Source organism: Tursiops truncatus, chromosome 17, assembly GCF_011762595.2.
Source record: "Tursiops truncatus isolate mTurTru1 chromosome 17, mTurTru1.mat.Y, whole genome shotgun sequence".
NCBI classification, from domain to species: domain Eukaryota; kingdom Metazoa; phylum Chordata; class Mammalia; order Artiodactyla; family Delphinidae; genus Tursiops; species Tursiops truncatus.
The window spans coordinates 66,345,033-66,368,980 of NC_047050.1; the positions used below are offsets into that span (position 1 = coordinate 66,345,033).

A 23,948-nucleotide genomic window follows, 5' to 3' on the forward strand; every position below is an offset into this window, starting at 1 on the left:
CAGTAGGGACTACCGGTATCCCCGCTTTGCAGAAAGGAAACTGCGGCATGGAATAAATGACTGAGCACCGTTCTGTTCCAAGCAGCATGCTAATGGGCACATAGAGCCCGCGAAATCCTCCCAACAGCTCCCCAAAGTAGGTCCCAGTATCATCCCTCTTCTACCAGTTATCCATGAGATAACTGAGACCCTGAGAGGTGAAGTCATTCACTCAGGGTGAAGCAGTGAATGGAGTTGGAGTTGGAACCACATTTGCTTGTGTTAGGGACCCACTGAACCCCTCACTTTACTTCATAGAACAAATCTGCCTCTTCTGCCATATATGTGTTTGCAGGTGACAAGCAGCTTGGGGAGTGTCTGGGGTCCTAAGAGTAACCAGGACATCTGAAGTTCAGAGACCTAAGTTTTTGGGGTTTTTTTGGTTTTTTTTAATTAAAAAAAACAATAGCACTCATTAACTTTGTGTCCCTATATGCAGGGACGTGGCCCAGATTATTTTAAATTCTAGCAGCTCCTCTATGATATGGTAGCCATTACCCCTGTTTTACAACATGGGGAATTGAGACTTTGGAAGGCCAAGCCACCTGCCAAAGGTTACTGAGCTACTCAGTGAGGAAAGAGGGCTCTGAATCTGGCTCTACCTAAGCCAGCGTGAGCTCTACTATGAGAACTTTCCCCTGGCTTTCAAGTCTATACCCATTACTACCATTTGATATGAAAAACCACAGGGCAAAAATCTCTAGGAAGATTAACATTATACCTGGACAGGTTAAATCTTTTAATACAATCCAAACAGTTAGCCATATTAAATGTTTATAGTCAAGACTACTGCCTAGAGTATCATTCTTCAAGGGCTGGCTTCATGTGTATCCAGCCAGGGGATGTCATATAGGGCCCTGTGCTCAGCTGAGCTCCACGCTTGGTGTAATGTTCTGTCATGGCCAGCTTGAAATTCTCAATCATTTTATCTTTGATCTTGAATTTTATAAGTGAAGTGTGGAGGGCAATGGAACACGGAAGTGATGAGAGGAGACGGGCACAGTATCGTACCTGTGGTTTAGTGCCACTCCATTCACACACAGTGTTTGCCGTGCACCACGATTCTAGAGGAAACCTAGAATCATGCACATTTAAGTTAATAGGCTGGGTTCCAGTTGCTGCTCCATTCCTTTTAACCGTGAGACCTGGGATGTCTGCTAAAGTACCTCTCACTTGGAACATTTTCCATCTGGTTCTTCATCTTCTAATCTGCCCAGACTAATCAGCTCAAATGTGTCTCCTCCCTGAATCCCTACCTGACGCTACTTGAGAAAACTGGGTGTAGAGAATTCAGGTATATCCTTCAGGGTCCCACAGTTTAATCTTGGGTTCACATCTACCCATTATGCTATACTGTTATAGTTTCTCAAACATGCCATTCTTTCTCCTGCCTCAGGATCTTTGCACGTGCTGTGACTTAGGTAAACTCTTCACCACACTCTCAAGCTGGCCTCACAAGGCTGCCTCCTTCTGACCCTTCAGTCCTCAATTTCATTTCCCTCCTGCTTGAGGAGTGCTTCCTTGGCCTCCAGTTTTCAGGTTGCCCTGTGGCTCTTCTCTCCCAAAGCACCTTCCTCTCCTTCCTTCATGGTGCTGATCACAACTCTTAATTCTGTATTAATTCCTTCATTTGTTGTTTAATTCCTTAATTTGTCTTAATTTGTTAATTAATTCCTTCGTTTTTCTTCTTCCCTCTATAAACTCTAACAAGAACAGGGAAAATTATGGTTTCATAACTAGACCTTAACCATTACCTGACCCGTGTCAGGTACATAGTGGGTTCACAATAAATCTTTTTTGGGGGGTATAGGATTAAACAAATTAAAGAGAAGCTATGAGTCAAGGGAGAGAAGGAGGAGAGAGCTGGAGAATGTAGAAATGCTTATTCTCCCTGTGGAATTTGGTGATGGAGTCATGCGTGGCTGACTTTCAGAGGATATGGGAGCAAGGTACCTGGGCACATTTGTGAGGCTGTTGTGTGCTTGACGGCTTGGCCGTCTCTGCAGGCACAGTTTCCTAAGGATGCTGCTGGGGCTGGAAAGGGGATTTCTGGTGAGCACAGCCCTCCCTGCAGTGTGCAGCTGCTGTGGAGGCCGGGGCCCAGCTGGAGCTTGTTGGAGGTCTGGCAGGTGGAGCAGCCTGAAGCGGTTTTCTTGCCTGGGCACTGACAGCATTCTGACTTCAAAGCTGGAACACACTGACCGGGAACACTGTGACCTTTGGCACAATTCCTTCCCTTTCCCTCCCCTGCTTCTGAGCGGGGAGGAGGGAGCCTAGCTCCCTTGCATGGGCTCGCGCCAGCCTGGAGAGCAGGTTTTCCTTAGATCCAGAGACGAGGGGAGAGGAGAGGCAGAGGAGGGCCAGTGGCAGCTGCTCTGTTTTTTTTTTTTTTTACATTTCTTTTTTTTTTTTTTTTTTTGCGGGGCTCTCACTGTTGTGGCCCCTCCCGCTGCAGAGCACAGGCTCCGGAAGCGCAGGCTCAGCAGCCATGGCTCACGGGCCCAGCCGCTCCGGGCATGCGGGATCCTCCCGAACCGGGGCACGAACCCGCGCCCCCCGCACGGGCAGGCAGACTCCCAACCACTGCGCCACCAGGGAAGCCCTTTTTTTTTTACATTTTTATTGGAGTATAATTGCTTTACAGTGAGCATCAGGGTAGCCAGATTGGATTCCACCATATTTGGAATTTGGTATTTTGGTAAACTGCATTGTCATGAGAGGCTCTCTCTCCTAGGCTCCAGCTATGAATGGGACCTGCTCATGGGAGTATCTGCCTAGATTCTGGAAAAATTAACGAGTGGAGCCACCTCCCACCTACCAGTCCCTGTCATCCAGCTCCTCAAGTGCCATCTGGTAATGGATGAGCCAAGTTGGATCTGACTTAGCTGACGGCTATTAAGGGCTCATTGAACCTCAGTTTTCTCATCTTTGAAATGGAGATAATAATAAATTTCCTAGGACCATTATGAAGACTGAAGCTAATATGCATAAAACGCCTAGCACAATGTCTGGCATGAGGCAGCAGGCACTCGGTAAATGATAGCTGCCCTCCCCTCGTAGAGTCATCGTAGTTATCCTAGGCTACCTTTCCACTCTGGGAAATAGGGAACCTTACTGACATAACAACTTCTTAGCGGAGAAAACTGAGACTGGGTGGCTATCAAATGACTGTCTCACAACCACACTGCTAATACATGTTAAAATGGGGCCATCCATCCAGATCAGTCCCACTCCAACTTGGGGCTTTCTCTCTCTCTCTTCTTTTTTTTTTTTTTTTTCCTTTGGCCTTGGTTTACTTCCCTGAGCAATAGAAGTAGAATATGGTTTACGTTGTTGACATCTGCAGAAGGCTTATAATTCTCACTATCACCACTACTATCAAAAACAAACAGAGACAGAGCTGCCAGCATTTGTAGAGGACTTGATAGTTTATAGGATACTTTCACCTACATTGTCCTTTTAGGGAATCCACGATCCTGCTTTTGTAGATGGAAAGAATCTAGAAGGGACTGAGACAGTGACTTCCTGGGGATACTTTCCTCCAAGCTAAGGCCTTATTTGCATGTGCCACAAGGAGTAATCAGCTAATTCCTGGGACATACACTTATGTGACCTGCTTTAATCTCAACTCTGCCGTTTATGGGCTACCTGACTGCAACCATTCTGTGTCTGTTTCTTCATCTGTAAGATGGGGATAATTAAAACAATATGAGACAACATACAGAAACCATCATGGAAGCTGGCACTCATGAGAACTCGATAAATAGCAGACACTATTGTTAGGCTGAGAAACACCCCTGTTCTTGTCTTCCACTTCTGTTTTTGCAGCAACTGGGCAAAATCAGACTTAAAAATATTAAGTTGGAGGATACCAAAGAAACCTATGAGCACTGGGGGAATTCAGCAGAAACCCCCAGTGTTCCAGGATAACCAGAAATAGCAGTGACCAAGGGGGTGGCTTTGGTTCAGGACCAAGGACAGCTCCAACTTGCTCCCTCCCCTCTATGGGGACACTCCATGTCTACAGAGTCTGTGGAAGAAGTCTTCTACTTCACGGCTTTCCTATTCGGTACTTGTCACAATCTTCCAATCTCTCTGCATTTGCCCATGCCATTCCTCCCCTTCCTCTCTTATCATGAACTATTTCTAACATAGCAAGAAGCACAGGGAATAGAACGGTCACCCTTGCACCTATCACTCCACTTTAACATATGTTGGCATTTTGCCACAGTTGCCTCTGATGTTTCGTTTTGTTTTTGTAAATGACACCTGGCAGAGGCCACTGAAGCTCCTTTGTGGTCCCCTCCCCCCCATCACATGCCTCTCCTTCCTGCCCAGAGGTCACCGCTGATCTAAGGCTGGTGTGCAGCCTTCCGTGTCTTCCTTCTACCACCACCAGCTTCCTTCCACTCATCTGAGTCCTCCGCACTTTTAAGATCCAGGTCAAAGCCCCTACTCCCCAGTTCATGATGACCTTTCTTTTTTTTTCTTTTTTTTTTGCGGTACGCGGGCCTCTCACTGTTGTGGCCTCTCCCGTTGTGGAGCACAGGCTCCGGATGTGCAGGCTCAGCAGCCATGGCTCACGGGCCCAGCCGCTCCACGGCATGTGGGATCTTCCCGGACCGGGGCACGAACCCGTGTCCCCTGCATCGGCAGGCGGACTCTCAACCACAGCGCCACCAGGGAAGCCCCATGATGGCCTTTCTTGCAGAGCATTTTGGAGGGTTTTCGAGGATTTCTCATTTATCCTTTTAATCAGCTACCAAACATGTGCTGAACAGGCCCTGTTAGGAGGCAGCGCTCTTTTACTTGCTGGAGTGACGAAAATGAGTTCCACATGGCCCCTGCCTCTGAGAACTCACAGAACATGGCACGTGGCTTAATAGCATCTGGCAGTGAGAAAGGAAGCCTGTTGGGAGGGGGGCCCACCTTCGGAAGTCTGCCACAGCTCCCACACAGGAATCAGATCTCACACAAACCCTTGAGACCTTGAGGCCAGAAGACTGGAAGCAGTATGAGAATAGGAAGCAAGGTAGGAGTTCCTGTGACATGTCAGGCCTTGTGTGGGGCAGTTTAAACATATAATCTCGTTTCATGTTCCACAAATTAGGGAAATGAGTGTCACTCCCTTCCAAGGCCTGGAGAGCCACCAAACCTGGTCAGAAGTGCAGCTCATGTTTGAGTTACGGCTTTCTAATGTCAATGTCTGTATTTATCTGGCTTCCTCTTTCGACTATGAACAACTTGAGACAGACATGGAACCCAATTCATCTCTGGTTCCCGGGCCCAGCGCTGTCCCTTAGCAGATATGTCATTCATGAAAAGTTATACTGTGATCGATCTCTGGGATACAAAGGAAACAAGGGCATGGGGGTCCTGCCCTTGAGGAGTTTACCATCTAGATAAAAGGCAGGCTTTGGTTACAATGCGGGAGAGTAGTGTACAAATGCCAATCACATAGCATGGGATTACTGCTCTCGGTGAGAGATGGAACTATATTTTCTTGGTTGGCCTTGCCTTTTAAAAACACCAGACCAAAGCACCTCGGGACACAGCATTCCCTGGGGACTCCTGCATTGCACAGTCAGGTGAGCTCTGTTTTCACAAGGTCTAACACACCTGGCTCCACCCCTGGCTTCTCCGTCTGCCCTTTGTTCTGTCACCCTTCCGACTCTGGGCACAAACTTGTCATGTGGGTTCTCTGCTCTCTCGTCTCCCTTTGGCATCTCTTGCTGTCTTTTTTTTTTTTTTTTTTGCGGTACGCGGGCCTCTCACTGCCGTGGCCTCTCCCGTTGCGGAGCACAGGCTCCGGACACGCAGGCTCAGCAGCCATGGCTCACGGGCCCAGCCGCTCCGCGGCATGTGGGATCTTCCCGGACCAGGGCACGAACCTGTGTCCCCTGCATCGGCAGGCGGACTCTCAGCCACTGCGCCACCAGGGAAGCCCTCTCTTGCTGTCTTGATGAACATCTGCTCCAACCTGTGATGCCGTATCAGCTGAACCAAACCCCACCCACCCTGGTTCTCCTTTCTCCTTCCGTTCACTACCTCCAAGGTCAGAAGGATGTGGTTTCAGATGTAAGCTACAACCTAATACCCCTTCCGGGACCCATGTCTTCTCTGAAGCAGAGTCTAGGGCAGGGGCTCTTAACCTCTGGGTGGCATGAACCACCTTGGCAGATTGGTGAAGCCTGTGACCCCACCTCAAAAAGAACTAGTTATACGGAGATATAGTTATCAGTCAATAGATAACTATATTTGTTACCATTACTGAGCATCAAACACATATTAAAACAACAGACATCTATTTTCTCACAGTTTCTGTGGGTCAGGAATCTGGGCGTGGCTTAGCTGAGTCTTCTGGTCCAGGATCTCTCATGAGGCTGCAATCCAGGTGTTGGCCAGGGTCACAGTAATCTTAAGATCAACTGGGGATGGACCTGCTTCCCAAGCTCACTCACCTGGTTGTTGGCAGGATTTGGTTTCTCATGGGAGGTTGAACTGATGGCTTTAGTTCCTCTCTGACTGTTGACCAGAGGTGACCCTTACTTCCTCTCTCTGTAGAGCAACTCACAACATGGCAGCTGCTTCAGGAGAAGGAGTAAGTGAGAAGAAGTAGGATTAAGATGGAAGCCACCATCTTTTATAACCTCATCTCGTAAGTGGCATCCCTTCACTCTCGCCATCCTCTGTTCACTAGAAGCAAGTAATTAGGTTCAGCTCACACTCATGGGAGAGGATTATCCAGGGCGTGAATACCAGGAGATGGGATCTTAAAGGATCACCCCAGAGGCCTGGCTACACAAGTACAGTGTGCATTTATTTATGAAGGTGTTAAATAAGATCTGAGAGGTCCAATAACTAAGGTGACTTTGAAGTAGATGGGAGTACAGGCACATCTTAGAGATATTGAAGGTTCGGTCCCAGACAACTGCAATAAAGCAAATATCACAATAAAGTGAAGCACATGCATTTTTGGTTTCCTGGTGCCTATAAAAGTTACGTTTATACTATACTGTAGTCTATTAAGTGTGCAATAGCATTATGTCTTTGAAAAAAAAGTACAGACCTTAATTAAACAATACTTTATTGCTAAAAAAATGCTAACCGTCATCTGACAACTCAGGGTTTTCACAAAACTTCTATCTGTTAAAAAATGCAGTATCTATGAAGTGCAATAAAATGAGGTCTGTCTGTACCTGCAACAGCTGACATATGATAGGAAATTATCTGTGATTTCTGTGGTTGATAAAATCATAGATACTGTTTATACACTGGGGTTTGTTGCCTACATTCACAAGTAATGAAAATGTCAAATTTCAGTTAGAGGTGAGTGAAAATAAAGCTGTATATTTTTCTCATCCAAACTCACAGTCCCCCCACCCTCCCAGAATTATGTCCCCTGACCCTTGTAGAATCCGTGGACCCAAGTTAAGGACCCCTGCTCAAGAGGTGGGAAGCAGATAGAAATAGCTTATTCGTTGATCGCAAATGATGTGGACCACTCACTCTAATTCAGCCTGCTTGGAGCTAAAAGTTCTTCCAAGAGGGTTTACAGTGTGGCCAGAAATTAGCCAGGTCACTGCTGTCTAGGTTCTGGTTCCCTGCCTTGAATATTTGTGAATTCAATTTTGGGGTATATATCCTAAGGTGATCAGGAATTAAGATTAGATTAAAATTAACCAGATTCGTAAGAGACCGATGTATAATGCATATTTTACTCAATCCGTAATGCATTTAATCATTCATACAGTCTTCCATTCTTTCAGCACACATTGTTAAGCACACATTTACTGACCACTACAGTTTTCTAGGCACAGAGATAACACTAGGGCCAGTGGTATCCAAGTAATGGTGAAAGACATAATCCATGACACCCAAAGGCTCATGGTTGCTCAGGGTGGTTCTTGACTTCCCTTTTCACCCAGACACATGCATGACCATGACATTGATTCTACGGAGAACCGTTCTCTTTTCCAGCCATTCCTGTGTTAACCCATTTCCACATAGGAACTTCTACAATTTCAGAGGAATTTGGAGAGGAAGCTTCTACCCTGGCTTGCTTCTTTCCGTGACAGATGGCTTTTCTGACCGGTGAGGCTGGGACTGGGGCTCTGGCCGCCACTGACATGCTACTCATTGTTTCTGTCTCTTCAGAGTTACATGTGTTCTCTTGCCTCCTACCTTTGCCGTAAGGTCAGCCCACTGGAGCAGGCCTCACCCTGAGTCAGGCTGATGGAGGGATAAGAGGGGAGGGAAGGATGCAGGAAGGCCTGAAGTTTTAGAGCTGCAGCTGGGTGAGTGAACCCATCAGAAGGAGAAAGCACAGTTAGCCTCTTCTGGACTCAGTTCTAAGCCATGTTCCCCCATCCATATTTACTACCAAAAGGCAAACAGTCTGTCCCTACTTAACTCCCAGGTCTGCGGCTCAGCCAGAGAAGAGAGGGGTATAATTATCACCAAACATTTTACATCCTCCCACGGCCATATCCAGGGTGGCACACAATTCGCCATGCTCTAGCCACAACTCGGACTTTTTTCTCCTGTGCAGGAATGTCACTATTAAGGCCATAGTTCATTTCGATGGCTCTTCATTCAACAAATATTTATTAGATAATCTATTGTGAGCCAACCAATGGGCAAGATGCTGGGAATTGTGTGTGTGTGTGTGTGTGTGTGAGTTAAGTTTTATCTGGGGCAACATGAGGACTGTAGCTCAGGAGACAGCATCTCAGAGAGCTCTCAGAAACTGCTCCAAAGAGGTAGGGGGGAAGGTCTGTACACATGTGATTTTGGTGAAGGGAGAGTACATGCAGTCGAGCACATATGTTTTGAAGAACGCTGCTGCTAGCTACGAGGAGCAGACGTCACCGTGAAGATTTTAGTGCTTTTTCTAGATAGGACGAGATGCAGGAATTGGGCTCATAGAATCTTCTCCTGAAAATATCTAACTATCTGAAGACCTGTTCTTCCAGTTTTTCCCAGAGCACAGAGGGCCTCATTCCTGATCTCTACCCTGAACTCCTTTCAGGGGGTTTTGAATGTCAGCAGCTGCAGCGGCTCATCATTTAATCCTTGTACAGGTAGATGGCAAGTGCCAGTTTCTAGCTGGCAGGGCCCTCTCATGGCCATAAATTCGACCATGGTTTAGGAGGTCGTCCCATGGTAAGATGCTGGGAATTGAGGCAAGCATAAGTCAGAAGAGTTCCTGCCCTTGTGAAGCTTACATTCTAGAAGATAGAGACATATAACCATCAAGTAAACCGAGATATGGACAAGACCCTGGAAGTGCTTTATAAGAAATAGACAGCAGACTGGAGTAAGAACCACCAGGGGATACCCATGTTTGACACGGTGGTCAGGGAAGGCCTCTCTCTGTGAAAGAGGCATTGGAGTGTGGCCTGCAAGGCAAGCAGAAGCTGGGTGGGTGAAGGTTGGCCAGAGGAGACTTCAGGCAGAGAGAACTGCAAGGGCTCCAAGGCTTGGTGTGTCTGGGGAAAGGAGTTTGCATCCTTTGACTTAATTGTGTGCGAAGAAAAATAACGTGATATGATGCATTCCATATTACGAGTGTATAAGTGAACACGTAACCACTAAAATAAGTTTTCTTTCTGTGTATATGCCTTAATCGTTTGGCCCACCACGCTTTAGGAAAAGGAATCACTTCTTTTAGACCCACAGCAGAGAACGCAGAATAATTCTAGAGACTTGAGTAGCTGCCAGCCGCAGCACCTGTCTTTCTAGAACAGGGCTGGGTAATTCCCATCCTGGCTTTTTATTCCAGGCTCTCCGCGCACCATCTCTACGTTGATCTACTTCATCTTCGACGGATATACTTAGACTTTTAAACAATCTGCTCATGTGGCTACTCCTTCATGCAAACTCATCCAAAGAGATTTCTGGATTTCTGTGAAGCTCTGGCCTTTCTTTTTTGTCCTTGGCCGAGATCCTTAACCTTTGAGGAGCTCTGCAATATTATGAATACTTGCCATTCTGGAGGGCTTTTATTAGCATTCTTTTTTCCGGTTGTTTGTAAGTTTCCACCCAGGGGGTCCAGCTGTGCCAGAGTTTCCTTCTCTCTCTGCCTGTCTCCCACAGCTGCTTAGTCAGACCACACTCCATCCAGCTGGCAGATCTTTCTGCCTCCCTCTCCTCTGGGTCCCCTTTGGCCTCAAATGCTAATTGAGGAGCTCAGAAAGAGGACGTTAAAAAGAGGGCTTCCTGGTGGGCATCAGTGAATCACTGTGCAGACAGGTCCTTCTCACCCTCTGATGAGTCATGAGTGGGGCTGAGCAGATGGCCACCAGAACAGATAATGTGTCAGTCTCTCTGTCAACTCTGCTTGGCCCCAGATGCCAAAATAGCCTACATCTGGGCCCACTGGAGGCATGTGATCCAACACTATAAGAAATTTCAACCAACGAGGAGGGTGGTACAGCCGTACTTTCTAGAAGGTCGAGCTGAAGGTTAAATATTGTCACAGAGATACTCAAGATAGCTTTGCCACCCAGCCAGCAGCTATGGGAGCAATGTCTTGCTGACTCAAGTCCATTCTCTCCACGACTATAAATGCTCTATTTTTCATCTGAATGTGTTCTTGTCTTTAAGGTCTCATTTCATTTGTCAGGAAACAATGCAGAGCAAATGAGGGCTACTTCCTACAAGGCAGAGAATAATAACAGCTTCTGTGAATAAGGCACCTACTCTCCCAGGCACTCGGCAGCCATGACCTCATTTACTTCTTACACCTTTTAACACACTATCGCTCATCCTGGGGCACAGACCGTGAGACTGAGGCTCAGGGAGTTTTAAGAATCTCCCCAAGTTCTCACAAGTAGGAAGGGTAAAGCTGAGTTTAGAATAAGGTGACCATATAATGTATTATCCAAACCAGGGCACTTTTGAGGGTGCAAGGGGAGACTCTTAGGACTTTCACCAGGCAACAGGTGTAAAGGTGGAATGTCCCAGCTAGTCAGAATATACAGATGCCTGAGTTCTGAACCAGTTTTTTGGCTCGAAAACCCAGTTTTCCCCATTTATCCTGTTGATTCCCAGGAAGGTAATCAGGAGAAATTAGAATTCAGCTCCCACTTCCTTTTGTAACATTTTTGCTTGCTGATTCCTTCCCATATCTTCCCATCCCAGGGTACCTCTGTGCTTTTAAGAAGCCCCGAGGGTGATTCTGATGTGCTGCAGGGTATGGGAACTCCTGCACTCAACGCTATGGTCTTTGAAGACAGCAAGTTCCTCTCATTCAACATTGTATCGTAGCAGCTGACATAGACGAACGAATCCAGTATCTGCTTAATAAATGTTTGTTCAATGAATGAATGAAATGACATACAGAGGCAATCAGGTATGAGTGTTGTGGAGTGTTTGGGGGGTAGAAATTAGTGGAGGATGTCCAGCATACAAAGAAAAACAAGACAGAGGTAAACAGGGGGAGCATCTGCCAGGCTACGCTTCAATTTCATCCTAAAAGTAGAGCCACCAAAGCTTCTGAGTAGCAAAGCGACTTCGTTTGGTTTGCATTTTGGAAAGAACACTCCCCATGGTCGTGTTCCAGGTTAAGCCCATAAGAAACGGGACACTGGAGGTATTTATTTATTTATTTTTGAATTTTATTTTATTTTTTATGCAGCGGGTTCTTATTAGTTATCTATTTTATACACATCAGTGTACACAGTTCAATCCCAATCTCCCAATTCATCCCACCACCACCACCCCCCGCTGCTTCCCCCCCTTGGTGTCCATACCTTTGTTCTCTGTATCTGTGCTTCTATTTCTGCCCTGCAAACCGGTTCATCTGTACCATTTTTTCTAGATTCCACATATATGCGTTAATATATTTGTTTTTCTCTTTCTGACTCACTTCACTCTGTATGACAGTCTTTAGATTCATCCACGTCTCTACAAATGACCCAATTTCGTTCCTTTTTATGGCTGAGTAATATTCCATTGTATATATGTACCACATCCTCTTTATCCATTCGTCTGTCATCTAGGTTCCTTCCATTACTTGGCTATTGTAAATAGTGTTGTAATGAACATTGGGGTGCACGTGTCTTTTTGAATTATGGTTCTCTCAGGGTATATGCCCAGTAGTGGGATTGCTGGGTCGTATGGTAGTTCTATTTTTAGATTTTTAAGGACCTTCCATACTGTTCTGCATAGTGGCTCTATCAATCTGCATTCCCACCAACAGTGCAGGAGGGTTCCCTTTCTCCCCACCCTCTCACTGGAGGTATTTAAAACATGTTTTCAGAAAGGCTACTGAGTGCCCAGCATAATAGAACCTTTTACATATTTGAGAAATCTCCAAGCTGGGGCAAGCAGCAGCCCGGCCCAGCCTCAGCCTCTGGACACACCCTCTGCACAGTGATGAGTCACCCCGGTGGAGTATCTCAGAGCCACACTTTCAGGGGAATAGTTCCCCCCTGGTTGTTCACTGGCTTCTCCCCCAGGATCTGTAGTTCTAGCCCGTGGGTGGCTGGGTGAATGGGAGGCACCCCCCCAGAATCAGGAAAGTGAGGAGAGGTCTCTTTGGCCAGAGCAGATCCCTTCATGGGGAACTTTCCTCTTCTCTTTTTGCTGCCCATGACCTCCATGCCATCACAGGGCCTGGGTTCAGTGTTGTTTGCTTCCCATCCCCCTCTCCCACCTCCCGAGTGGGGCTCTGGTTACTACTGCTCTTCCAGGCCAGCCCAGGGGACCTTGCTGTTTGCAGCCCTCTGCCCTGGGGCTACCCACAAAGCTTTGCCCTGTCTGGCTAGCAGGCTGCCGGGCAGTGTAGATGAAAGACACTGTTCACTACGGCGACTGGAATGCTCTCTCTGTAAACCAGGCGATGTGGAGACCAGCTCATCAGCACTCAAAGTCTGATGATGAATGGTGGGTCCCTGGAGTCGACCCTTTCATTGGCTTCCCTCGAGGGACAGGCTTCTTCTGAGATGTCCTGGGGCAGCTTGGGGTGGGAGTGTCCAGGCCCAGAGCTCAAGTATGCCTGAACACATGCTCTTCCTCTCCTGGACAAAGCCTGCGTCCTGTGTCCACCCTCCTCTTATCCTCTCTTCTAGAACCATCCACCGCCCTGAAGCCTTCTCCTAGCGCCCCAGCCCTCACCTCATCCCTCTTGCTGAATTCTGACTCATGCACAATTTCTCCCTTTCTACCTTCATACCCCAAGCATTTATGCACCGCTTGCCAAGCCTGTTCCTAAGCATTGACAGCAATATGATCATTTCAATCCCAAGCTCTGTCAGCACTTACTGGCCGACTTTGGCTTGTATCTCTTGGGCCAGAAGGAGACACACACACACCCCTGGCTACAAGGAGGGCTGGGAACTTTGAGATTTGGGTTCCAAGTTCCCACAGGGAAGGTGGCAATGAGGCGGGAGGGGAAGGGGGTGGGGAGAGGCTTTAAAGCAGTCCATCAACAGCGTTTGCTCCGCGGCTAGCATTGTCATCCCCATTTGGCGGATTCAGAAACTGAGTCCCACGGAAGAGAAGTAACTTGCTCCAGATCACCCAGCTAGAGAGTGATGGAGACATGGTTAAAATTCCAGGCTGACAGCTCCTGAGTCTGTTCTTGTAACGACCAGTCTTCTGTGGGGACCCTCACAGGGAGAGGGAGAAGTAGATGGATTCGTGATATACTAAGAGGTAGAATGGTTCCAGTGGTGGTCAGTTGTTCTGGGGAGAGAGTGGAGTCCAGGACAACTCCAGGATTCTGCCTGAAATGACACACTGGAAATGTAAATAACAATGTCAAATTTCTGAAGGACTTCCATGGACAGCTGTCTTTAATATGTTGGTTATAATTCTGATAACAAGTGTGCATCATTACCTTCCTTTAAAAGATGGAAAAAACCGAGGCTCACAGAGGTTACGTGACTTGTCCAAAGTCACAAGGATGGTAAATAAAGATGACAGCTGGACATGAACTGGGTCTGTGTGGCTTCAAAGTCAAACTGATGACAACATTTCTACGCACTGCCTTCTTATGAGGAAAAAGCAGGAACGGGAGGCAATGGCCGGCTCCTGCAAATCACATGTTGTTGGGATTCCTGTCCTTCTTTGACCCAGATTTGTAAACAGAGGCTTTGCAAGCCAAAGTACACATGGGCAGATGCAAAGAAGCAATCTCAGCAGGAGAAAGTCGCATGTGTCCTGGTGGTGTGAGTCTGCCTGAATCATGTGTCCCCATGGAGCCCTGCTGTCTCCATGGCCGAGCTGCCCCAGACCTGGAGGTCTGCAGATGGCTGCAGAGTGGCTGCCGGCTTGTCCAGCTGCAGCCTGGGCAGTCTGGAGGGAGGGGGGTGCTGAAGGGGCAGTGTGGCCAGCTGACAGAGCTTCCTTTGCTAGGCTCCTTGCTGAGTCCGTTTAAAGGGAAGAAGGAAAATAAGAAAAGATATTTGTCACGGGAACCAGAAAGTCCCACTTTAACAACAGCTGTCATTTACTTATTCATTCAGAACTATTGATGGAACCCCTGCCATGCGACAGAGTCTGTCCTAAGTACTGGGGATGCAGCGGGAGTTCACAGAATCCTTGCTCTCAGGGAGCTTGCGGTTTAGTGGACGGAAAGGAAAGCTGTAAATAAGTGTATATATTGTGTGCTGTAGGAAAAGCAGTGGGACTTCCCTGGCGGTCCAATGGTTAAGTCTCTGCACTTTCACTGCAGGGGGCACGGGTTCTATCTCAGGTTGGGGAACAAAGATCCCACATGCTGCATGGATGACGCGGCCAAAATAAAAGCAGCAACACAGGCTAAAGGCAGAAGGACTAGAGAGGCTGGGGATGCTCTTTTTAGCAGGGAAGGTCAGGAAAACCACTTTGACGAGGCACCATTTGGGAAGAGACCCGAAAAACATGAAGGCGTAGGCTGGGCAGATACCTGGGGCCAGAATGGTCTCTGGCAAAGGGAGCAGCAAGTTCCTGAGAAAGGAGTAGGACCTGGGCTGGCTGGGGTGAGTGGCCAGCATGTTGATGGGGGAGGGTCTGGTGGCCAGAGATGGAAACAGGTGAAGGAGCAAGGGTGTTGAGGGTAGGAAAGAGGAGATGCACAGCTCACAGAAAATGGTTCACATTGGGAAGGGAGGAAAGATTTTTTCTGGGTGATATCAGAAATTGGGATGAAAGACCAGTCGTGGAAATCACTGGAGGCTGATTTCAGTTCCATAAAAAGGCACCAAGCACCAGCTCTGGAGATAAGGGACAAACATGAATTCATTCATTTGAATATTTATTGAGAACCTATTATGTGCTCAACAAATATGTGTGTGGGATTCAGTTTTTTGTTTGAATCATTATTTAAATGAAATCCATCCTTTGCAGTTGGTTGATATGTCTCTTAGTTTTCTTTCCATCATGGAGTCTCCTCTTCCGTGTTAGTTAGCCAGGGCTGCTGTAACAAAGTACCACAGGTGGGTGAGTTGGGGTGGGAGAGGTGCTTAAACAGCAGAAAGTTATTTTCTCACAGTTCTGGAGACTAGATGTCCATGATGAAGGTGTTGGCAGTTTGGTTTGTTCTGAGGTCTTTCACCATGTCTTGTAGATGGCCGTCATCTCCTATCTTCACATGGTTTTTTCCCTTTGTACCTGTGTGTCCTAATGTCTCCTAAGGACACTAGCCATAGTGGATTAGGGTCAACCCTAATGACCTCATTTTAACTTAACTACCTCTTTAAAGACTCTGTCTCCAAAGGTAGTCCTATTCAGAAGTACTTGGTGTTAGGGCTTCAACGTACGAGTTTTAGAGGGGACACGATTCAGCCCATAGCATCCCCCTTTCCTCACACTTTGTTTATTGAATAAACTGAGCTGTCTGCTTTGTCTGAGATTTTCAGGTTGCATCCCTGTGGTTTACTCTGTTTTCTGTAAATGGTACTTAGGCACTTGAGTGGATTCAGGTTTGATTTTCAGGCAAGAATGCTATGTTATTGGGGCTGTATACTTCTGACAGGAGGCAAATGAGGCCTGGTTATCTCTCTTTCTGTCACATACCGTATGGTTTCAACAAGAAATTTAGATACGTAAGAACCATGACATACCTTGAATATTTCCACACCTGCTGTTTGTATGAATGGCCTTGAGCCATCAGAATGCTGAGGTGCCTCTGAATCAAAGCAAGATTCAGTTATATCCAACATCATTTTAGCAGTGAGTATTTTATGGGGTTTTCCTTTTGCAGATATCATTACATTTGCATATGAGATGAGATTACAGCCTGGACCAGAATCCCCCACTGATCTGTGATGTAATGGGACAGAAATTTTATGGAATGGCAGCTGGGAGGGGGGAAAACCTTCCAAGTCACTCAGAACTGGATCCTGGTCCATTCTAGGGGACTGAATTGGTTAGTTGTTGCTATGTAACAGATCACCCCAATACTTGGTGACTCCAGCTCACAACCACCTTTCTTACTCGTATGTCTGTGGGTTGGCTGACTTAGTCTAGACTTGTCTGAGGGGAAGGAGTAGGGAAGTACACTCCATCTTTAGGGAGAAGAACTAAAAAGTCACCTGGCAAAGGGCATGGATAAGAGCAAAAAAAAAAAAAAAAGGGATAAAGAATTGAGACCAATAATTCAATCTGTAACACAGATTAAATGAAATAACATATGCAAAGTGCCCAAGGATTTCTGGGTATATGGTCTATGCCTTGTGAATGCTAGCTATTGCTACTACTATTATTAATTATTAATCTTTATTTTGCACAAATTGTGGCTGGAAATGGAATGCAGAGGTCCGTTCTTTGGGAAGGCTCTTATAGACATCCACAATGATGGGTGTCACTCACCATCAGCACCGTGACCACAGGCGTAGGTGTCATCCGTGCTGGTTGCCGGTTGACAGAACAGTTTGTTCTCCATGCTGGGTGGCTGTTTGTTCAGAGGAGGCCCTGGGACTGACTTGTCACCTCACCATCAGGTGCTGTCAGAACCAGGGAAATCATCGGGATTTCCCTGGCGGTCCAGTGGTTAAGACTCCGCACTTCCAACGCAGGGGGTGCGGGTTCGATCCCTGGTCAGGGAACTAAGATCCCACATGGCGCGTGGTACGGCCAAAAAAAAAAAAAACAAAAAAAAAACCCAGGGAAATCATTCCTGATAGCCCATGTTCAGTAGAGATGGCAACTCAGACCCTGGTTTGAAAGAAGAAGTGAATTGCTTGATTGGAGCTCAAACACCTGGACATTCTTAACTAGTGAGAGTGCGCTTTTGGCACGTGTTAGGGGGAAGAGGCAAATGAAGAGGAAGCAAATTGGTCTTAGAGATGTATTTTAAAAAGCAATGGTTTACTTGTATGTCCTGGGCTCAGCACAGCTTTCACTGGAACTCCTTCGCTAGCGGTTCCCACGTGCACCCTGTAGACCGTTAGCACCAGAATCCCCTGGGGTTAGCAACACATCCACATTCTGATTTGGGAGGCTGAGGGGGCGACACTCTGGTTTTAAAAGCTTTCTGGTGTATGTGATGAGCAGTCAGATAAAGGGGACGCTGGTCTCCCCGTTGGTGCATTCACGTCTATTTACACCATTGCACAGAAACTGGGTTCCCACTCATGGCTGATCAGGACTAGGAGCAAAGGCCATGTCTTATTCCATCCTTGCATTCGGAGCAAGGTGCCCTGGAGGGGTGTGATGTTGAGCCCAGCATCTATGGGGCCTTCATTGTGCAGGACAGGAGACAGAGGCCCAGCAAGGCTAAGTGACTCACCCAGGGCTGTACTGCTAAGGCATTCCCCACTCAGTCTCCCCTGCCCCTTGGGATCCGGCCCTTCCAAGCTTCTTCTCGGGAAGGGAGCTCCTAGGTATGAAACACCTCTGACGTGTTAGGCCTTGGGCTAGGTGATTTAAACATGTTATTTCATTTTCTTCTTTCATTAACAAATAAAACTTGTAAATTAGCACTATTAACTCCACTTTATAGATGAGAAAATGTACCAGAAGACACACAGCTAATGGGGAGGAAGTGGAAATCCAGTCGAGGTTTGTTGGGTGGATGTAGTGATTGACAGGGAGTACGAGGAGGGCTCCTGGGGTCCTGATGATGTTCTGACCCTCGGTCTGGATGCGGGTCACTTGGGAGAGGGGGCTCAGGGTGTGAAAATTCATCACTGTGCACTTAGGCTTTGTACACCCTTTTATGTCGTTTCTCTTCCATGACAAGGTAGAAGAACCAATCCCGGTGAATCTAGGTTGCAAAGCCCTGCTCTTCTGTTATGTCTTGCTGCCTCCCACGATGAAAGCTTGGCCCCTGCCCCATCAACTCATGACAGCATTTCCACGCGAAGACACACAGTGTGTAAAAGGGGGTCTGAGCTAGAAACCAGGCCTTTTTTTTTTTCTTGCTTAATATTCTTTTCTTCTATATCAGCCACCTCTGGGGAGGTCCCAGCAAACGCTTGAATGAGACTTTTCCTGGGATAACTGAATCACAGGGCAGATATGTCTCTTAGAGCTCATTTTATGCAAGACTGAGGAGCTTTCATTATTACTGACATCTACATCTCTGTTTTCTTTAAAAAAAAACCAAACCCGACTTTATCTATGTATAACTGACAGATTTAAAGTATACAGTCTGTTTTGACATACGTATTTACACCCATGTAAACCTCTCTACATCAAGACAATGAAGATAATGAACATATCAATCGCCCCAAAAGTTTTCTTGTGTCCCTTTATAATCCCTTCCTCCCACCCCTACCTGTGTGCCCCTCCCTCCCCACGTATCCCTGAGGCAACGAATGGTCTGCTTTCTGTTGCTGTACATTAGTTTTCATCGCTTAGAATTTCATGTGAATGGAGTTAATCACTATATGCCCTTTCGTATGTGTGGCTTCTTTCGACCAGCATAATTAGTTTGAGATTCACCCACGTTGTCGCATATATCAATCACTTGTTCCTTTTTACTGCTGTGTGGTATTCCATCATAGGGCTGTATCTCAGTGTCTGTATCCATTTACCTGTTGATGGACATAAGGGCTGTTTCCAATGTTTGGTTATCTCAGACAGAGCTGCTACAAACATTCTTGCACAAGTCTTTGTTGGACATAGGCTTTCACTTCTCTTGTGACAATATCTAGGAGTAGAATGGCTGGGTCATATGGTAGGAATACGGATACCTTTTAAAAACGCTGCCAAACACTTTGTTTTCCAAAGTGTTCATACCATTGACATTTCCATCAGCATGGAAGAGAGTTCCGGTTCCTCAGCATCCCTGCCAGCCCTTGCTATGGTCAGTCTTCTTCATTTTAACCATTCAAATAAGTGTACAGTGCGGACTTCGGAAGATGTCTTTTTGAGCAGCTCTCTCCTGTCTGGTTCTGGGTTCTGTGAGTTCTAGCCACGTTGTTCTACTGGACTTCCAGCTTCATCTCTTCAACTCACCCTGGTTGCCAGGCTCTGACTGAGTTCCTCCTTCCTGTGCTGAGGCCTGGAAATTTTCTGAAGGCGGTAAGTTGGGGCGATTGTGGGGCTCACTTGAGCTAGAACCCAGGTCTTTTGCCTCCTTGGCCAATATTCTTTATTTCCACACCAGCTTTCAGGTATCGTGCCCATTGCCTGATGTCCAGTGTTCTGTGAATCATTATTTCATTGTCTGCTTTTTGCTTATTTCAGGTGGAAAAGCAAATCCTATCGCTGTTACTCCTATTTGGCTGGAAGTAGAAACCTCTCTTTCTTTAAGGGTCTTCAATTCTCTCTGGTCCTCTACGAAAGTGACTCTGGTTTCTCTTTCACACAGAGGTATCAATGACTCAATCGCTTAAAGCATTACTGTTTCAGGTCACTTTGTATGTAAGGAGAGTTCGAATTTTTACATCAAAGTGAGGATACTCTAAGGATGAAATTTAGGCATCTGCCTGTGGGTATGAGATAGTTATTGTATTCTCCCAAGAACACCTCCCCAGTCAGGGTTATGGACAAAACAAAACAAAACCAAGAAGAATACACAAAAACAAGAAGCAGCTCATGAATTTAATAGTCATCTGATATTGATAACTCAATAAGCCTTTATTGGGTACCACTTTTTGCCAGGTGCTTTACTAGGCAATGAGGATCTAAATATGCCTGTCCTCAATGAGTTTATGCTCTACTGGGTAAAGATATTCATGAACAAGTAAATATAATGCATTTTAAGAAGTATAGGATTTGAGTATGTGTCAGGGTGATTCCCAGGAGCGACAGCTTGGAAATCTGCTCCACGTGGGCATTCAGAGACTCTGAGTCTACGTCCATCTACATGCCATCCACATCCCATGGCTTCCAAGATCACGCTGACCCCTATCCCAGTCACCTGGAAGCAAAAAGAGCATGGAGGAGAGCATCCAAGGAAGGTTCTTAGGGGCCAGACAAGGAAGCATTGTGTATCATATCATCTCAGTTCCTATTGGCTATAGCCTGGTCACATGACCAAAACCAACTGCCAGGAAGATTGGGAAATGTCGTCCTGTGTGCCCAGGAAGAGGAGGTAACAGGTTTTGGCAAACTGCTAAGAGAGTCTGTCATATTAAGGATCTCTCTAATATAAGTTTATAAAATACATACTTTTTTACAGCTACTGGTTACAGTGACACTTACTCAGCATTTGATAAGGGGCTGAGGCCGTCGCGTGCATTTGAAACTGACTTACGGCCTTTCTGCAATCAGAGGCAGGTGGAAAGGAACAAGTGGAGTACGGAGTGGTGTCCAACTGGGCTGCAGAGGTACGCATGTGGCTGACATCTGCTCCCTGCCTTTTATAACTATCTGGAATTAGCAGCTTGTGACAAAGAAACAAAAGGCCTCCTTAGTGAGGTGACCTTGAAGCCACATCAGGGCAAAGAAGGGACAAAGTCAGACCCCAGAGAGATAGCTGTCCCCAAATAAGCTGCAGCCTTCAGTGTGACCCAGGAACAATGTCTATCTTGTTACTGTGAACCTTGCCTTTAGGTCACTGTCAGGTCTCGTCTAATTGGCCACGTTACAGAATGACTTTGCGTCAGAGTCCCAGGTTTGAATCCCAGCTCCTCAGTTGCTAAATTTGTGACTTTGAGAAGATTACTTAACCTCCCTGTGCCTTGGTATCCTTGCCTGTAAAATGGAACTAAAAACACAGCTGCTCATCATATTGTAGCCAAGATTAAAATGAGTTTATATTTATAAGACACTTGGTACAGCGCCTGGCACATCATAAGAGTTCATTCTGTGACAGCAATTACTATTAGTCAAGTGGGAATCCCAATTCCCATCTCATAGAGCTGTTGTGAGGGTCAGTGAGAGGCTGTCACAGAGCCTGATCACAGAGCACGTGTTCAGTAAGTGGTTGTGATGATCACGGCAGCTTCACCAACCACGTACACCGGCAAGGACGGGAGGTCTGAGATGCCTCAAGGGACACTCAGAAGGTAGGACCCCCAAATGGTGCTCACACGTGGTAGGCAGGTGGCTGAGTCATGGTGAGGAGGAGAGAAGCGAGTCAATTACTGTAATTAATACCAAAAGGAAGGGATGAATTAAAGTGTCCTATGGTGGGATTGATGCTGCTGGGGATTTGGGTAGAGTGAGGTTTGGACAGAGTTTTTATAGGAGTGAAGGAGGAAAATATTCTGAGATTCAGGGATAGCAATGTGTGTGTGTGTGTGTGTGTGTGTGTGTGTGTGTGTGTGTGTGTGTGCATGTGAAAAATATGGCTCAATTCAGCAGGTGTTATGATGCTTATATGGTGTGTCCATCCTTGAACTAGACCCCCTGAAGAAGACATAGAGAAGCTTCATCCAGTGGAGAAATGACCTACAGCCACACAGTCTCTTCCAGTACACAGCATATTAACAGTTCCGAAGCACTTTCCCATACATTCTTCTGTTGAATTTTCTAGAGTCCCGAGGTTTGGTTATTAGCATCTCCATTTTACATACAAGGAAATAGAGACTTGGAGATGCAAGATGTGAGATGAGCAATAATTAGGCGGTCAGTCAGTATGGAGACCAGAGCTCAAGCAAGTGAGATGTTGGCTGCTGTGCCAGTCCGACCCCTTCATGAGTTTCAGAGGTGGGATGACCTGCTCCAGGTCAGCACAGACAGAAGTAGAGTGTTACCTAGAACACAGATCTCTTGAATCCTTGAGTAAAAGGTTTTTCCTTTATCTCACCCACCATTCAAAACATCTTTGGGGTGCTGCCTCCTTCTGGAAGGCTTCCTGAACCCTCCGTAACCCAGAAAAGTTAAGCATTTTGTAACATTGAAGCATCTTCCAAGCTCTTATTGTTGTTCTTATTAGCTCTGTTGCCATGTATTTCCCCTTCCTGTTAGGCAAAGAGGGCAGGGACAGTCTTCCTTCACTGCATCCTAATATTTTCCATGGTGCCCAGGAATTGCAGATGCTTAACAGATGTTGTCCAAATGAATCACTCTAGAGGACTCACTCTTCTGTACTAGGCTAGGTCTGCTAGAGCTTGTGGAAAGGAAGACTTGGGTTCAGCTTTTTTTTCTTTTTTAATTGAAGTTTAGTTAATTTACAATGTTGTGTTAGTTTCAAGTGTACAGCAAAGCGATTCAGTTATATATATAAAACACATACACACATATGTGTTCCACTTTAGGTTATTATAAGATGTTGAGTAGAGCTCCCCGTGCTCTACAGTAGGTCCTTGTTGCTTATTTTTTATACAGTAGTGTGTGTATGTTAATTCCAAACTTCTAATTTATCTTCCACCCCGACCCCGGGCAATATGGGTCAGATTTAGAGAGGCAGAGGAGAGGTCTAGAGCGTTCCCAGTGGAGACCATTGCAGGATGAAAGAGCAGAGGCTGAATGGGGGTCCTCATATTGGTGAACTGTAGGAAGGCTTGGTTACGAACAGTTTGCATCTTAGGAAGTGGTTTGAAATAAGGCTGGAGTTGGAAACAGGAAACCAAGATATAGTCCCTTTGGGTCCTAAGCTTGTCAGAAAGCCTTGACACTGTTCTTTTTGCATCTGGGGCTGCTGTTAATTAAGGCTTCCTCTTTAACCTGGAAGTCACCATGCTGATTCATGCCCCAGTCACAACCAGTCTGGATTCCCCTCCGCAGTACTATTCTAGAAACCCCACTCCCCCAAGGCAGACACTTCAGCTGTCATTAGATGCTTATTAAGGGGAGTGAGTCAGGGTGGTGGCTTAAGACACAGTGTCCACCCTGCTGCACATCCCCTTCCTCTCCTCTCCCTGCTGTGCTATTTCAAGCACACAAACTCACAAGGTTTTGTGGGGAGTGGAAAGGACATGGGTTCTGAGCTTCTAGACCTCCCAGAAAATCTCAGTTTTGCAGTTCATTACCTATGCGACCTTGAACAGATTGCTAACCCACTCTGGGCTTCGGTTTCCTCAACACAGAACAGGGGTGTTGTAAGGATTGAATGGGGTTAAACATAAAGGGTTTTGCATAGGATTTGGGGTATGGTAGGTCTGCAGGAAGTGCCTAGGGTGCCTGTGGGTTGACATGCATGTGCCCTGAATTGCCCCACTTCAGAATGTTGTCCACAGGGCCATTTTGATGTGGGTCTCCAGCAGGATCCTGGGAAACCATTCCCTCCTTCCTTCCTAGGTGGCTGTTTGTGGATCAGCCTTGCAAAATTCCTTTCTGTGGTTCTCTGGGGGTGGGAGGGACACGGCTCAACTGCTCCCCAAACAGGAACCTTTCACAGCTTCCTGGTCAGCTGCCAGACCCCAGGGCTGGCGGGGCCACGTGAGCTAGTTTCTGCTCTGTGGATTTCAACCGGGTTGTCCAGACACAGAGCCTCGGGTCTTGCTTCATATCAGCTCTTTGGTGACCCGAACAAGCGCCAGAACGAGCACCCTTTACCTGAATGCCCTTTGCTCAAAAACGGTGGGGCTGTTTGTGGAATTTGCTTTTGCTTCCTGCCTTCCAGATGGTCTTTCAGACCCTGC

The 23,948-nt window shown here is 46.6% G+C and overlaps 1 long non-coding RNA gene across 50 annotated transcripts in view; it reads left to right on the top strand.

Annotated features, from left to right (window-relative positions):
• Positions 1 to 23,948, top strand: part of LOC109549452 (uncharacterized) — a 396,771-nt gene that overhangs the window by 279,478 nt on the left and 93,345 nt on the right. Inside the window, exons 13-14 of one of the 50 annotated variants that reach the window (XR_012327369.1) lie at positions 6,604 to 6,697; positions 11,185 to 11,395. The exons of 47 other annotated variants lie outside the window; for them this stretch is intronic. This is a non-coding gene — a long non-coding RNA (uncharacterized lncRNA). The remainder of the gene's footprint in view (positions 1 to 6,603; positions 6,698 to 11,184; positions 11,396 to 23,948) is intronic. 2 more of the 50 variants (XR_012327371.1, XR_012327372.1) reach the window with 2 other exon arrangements.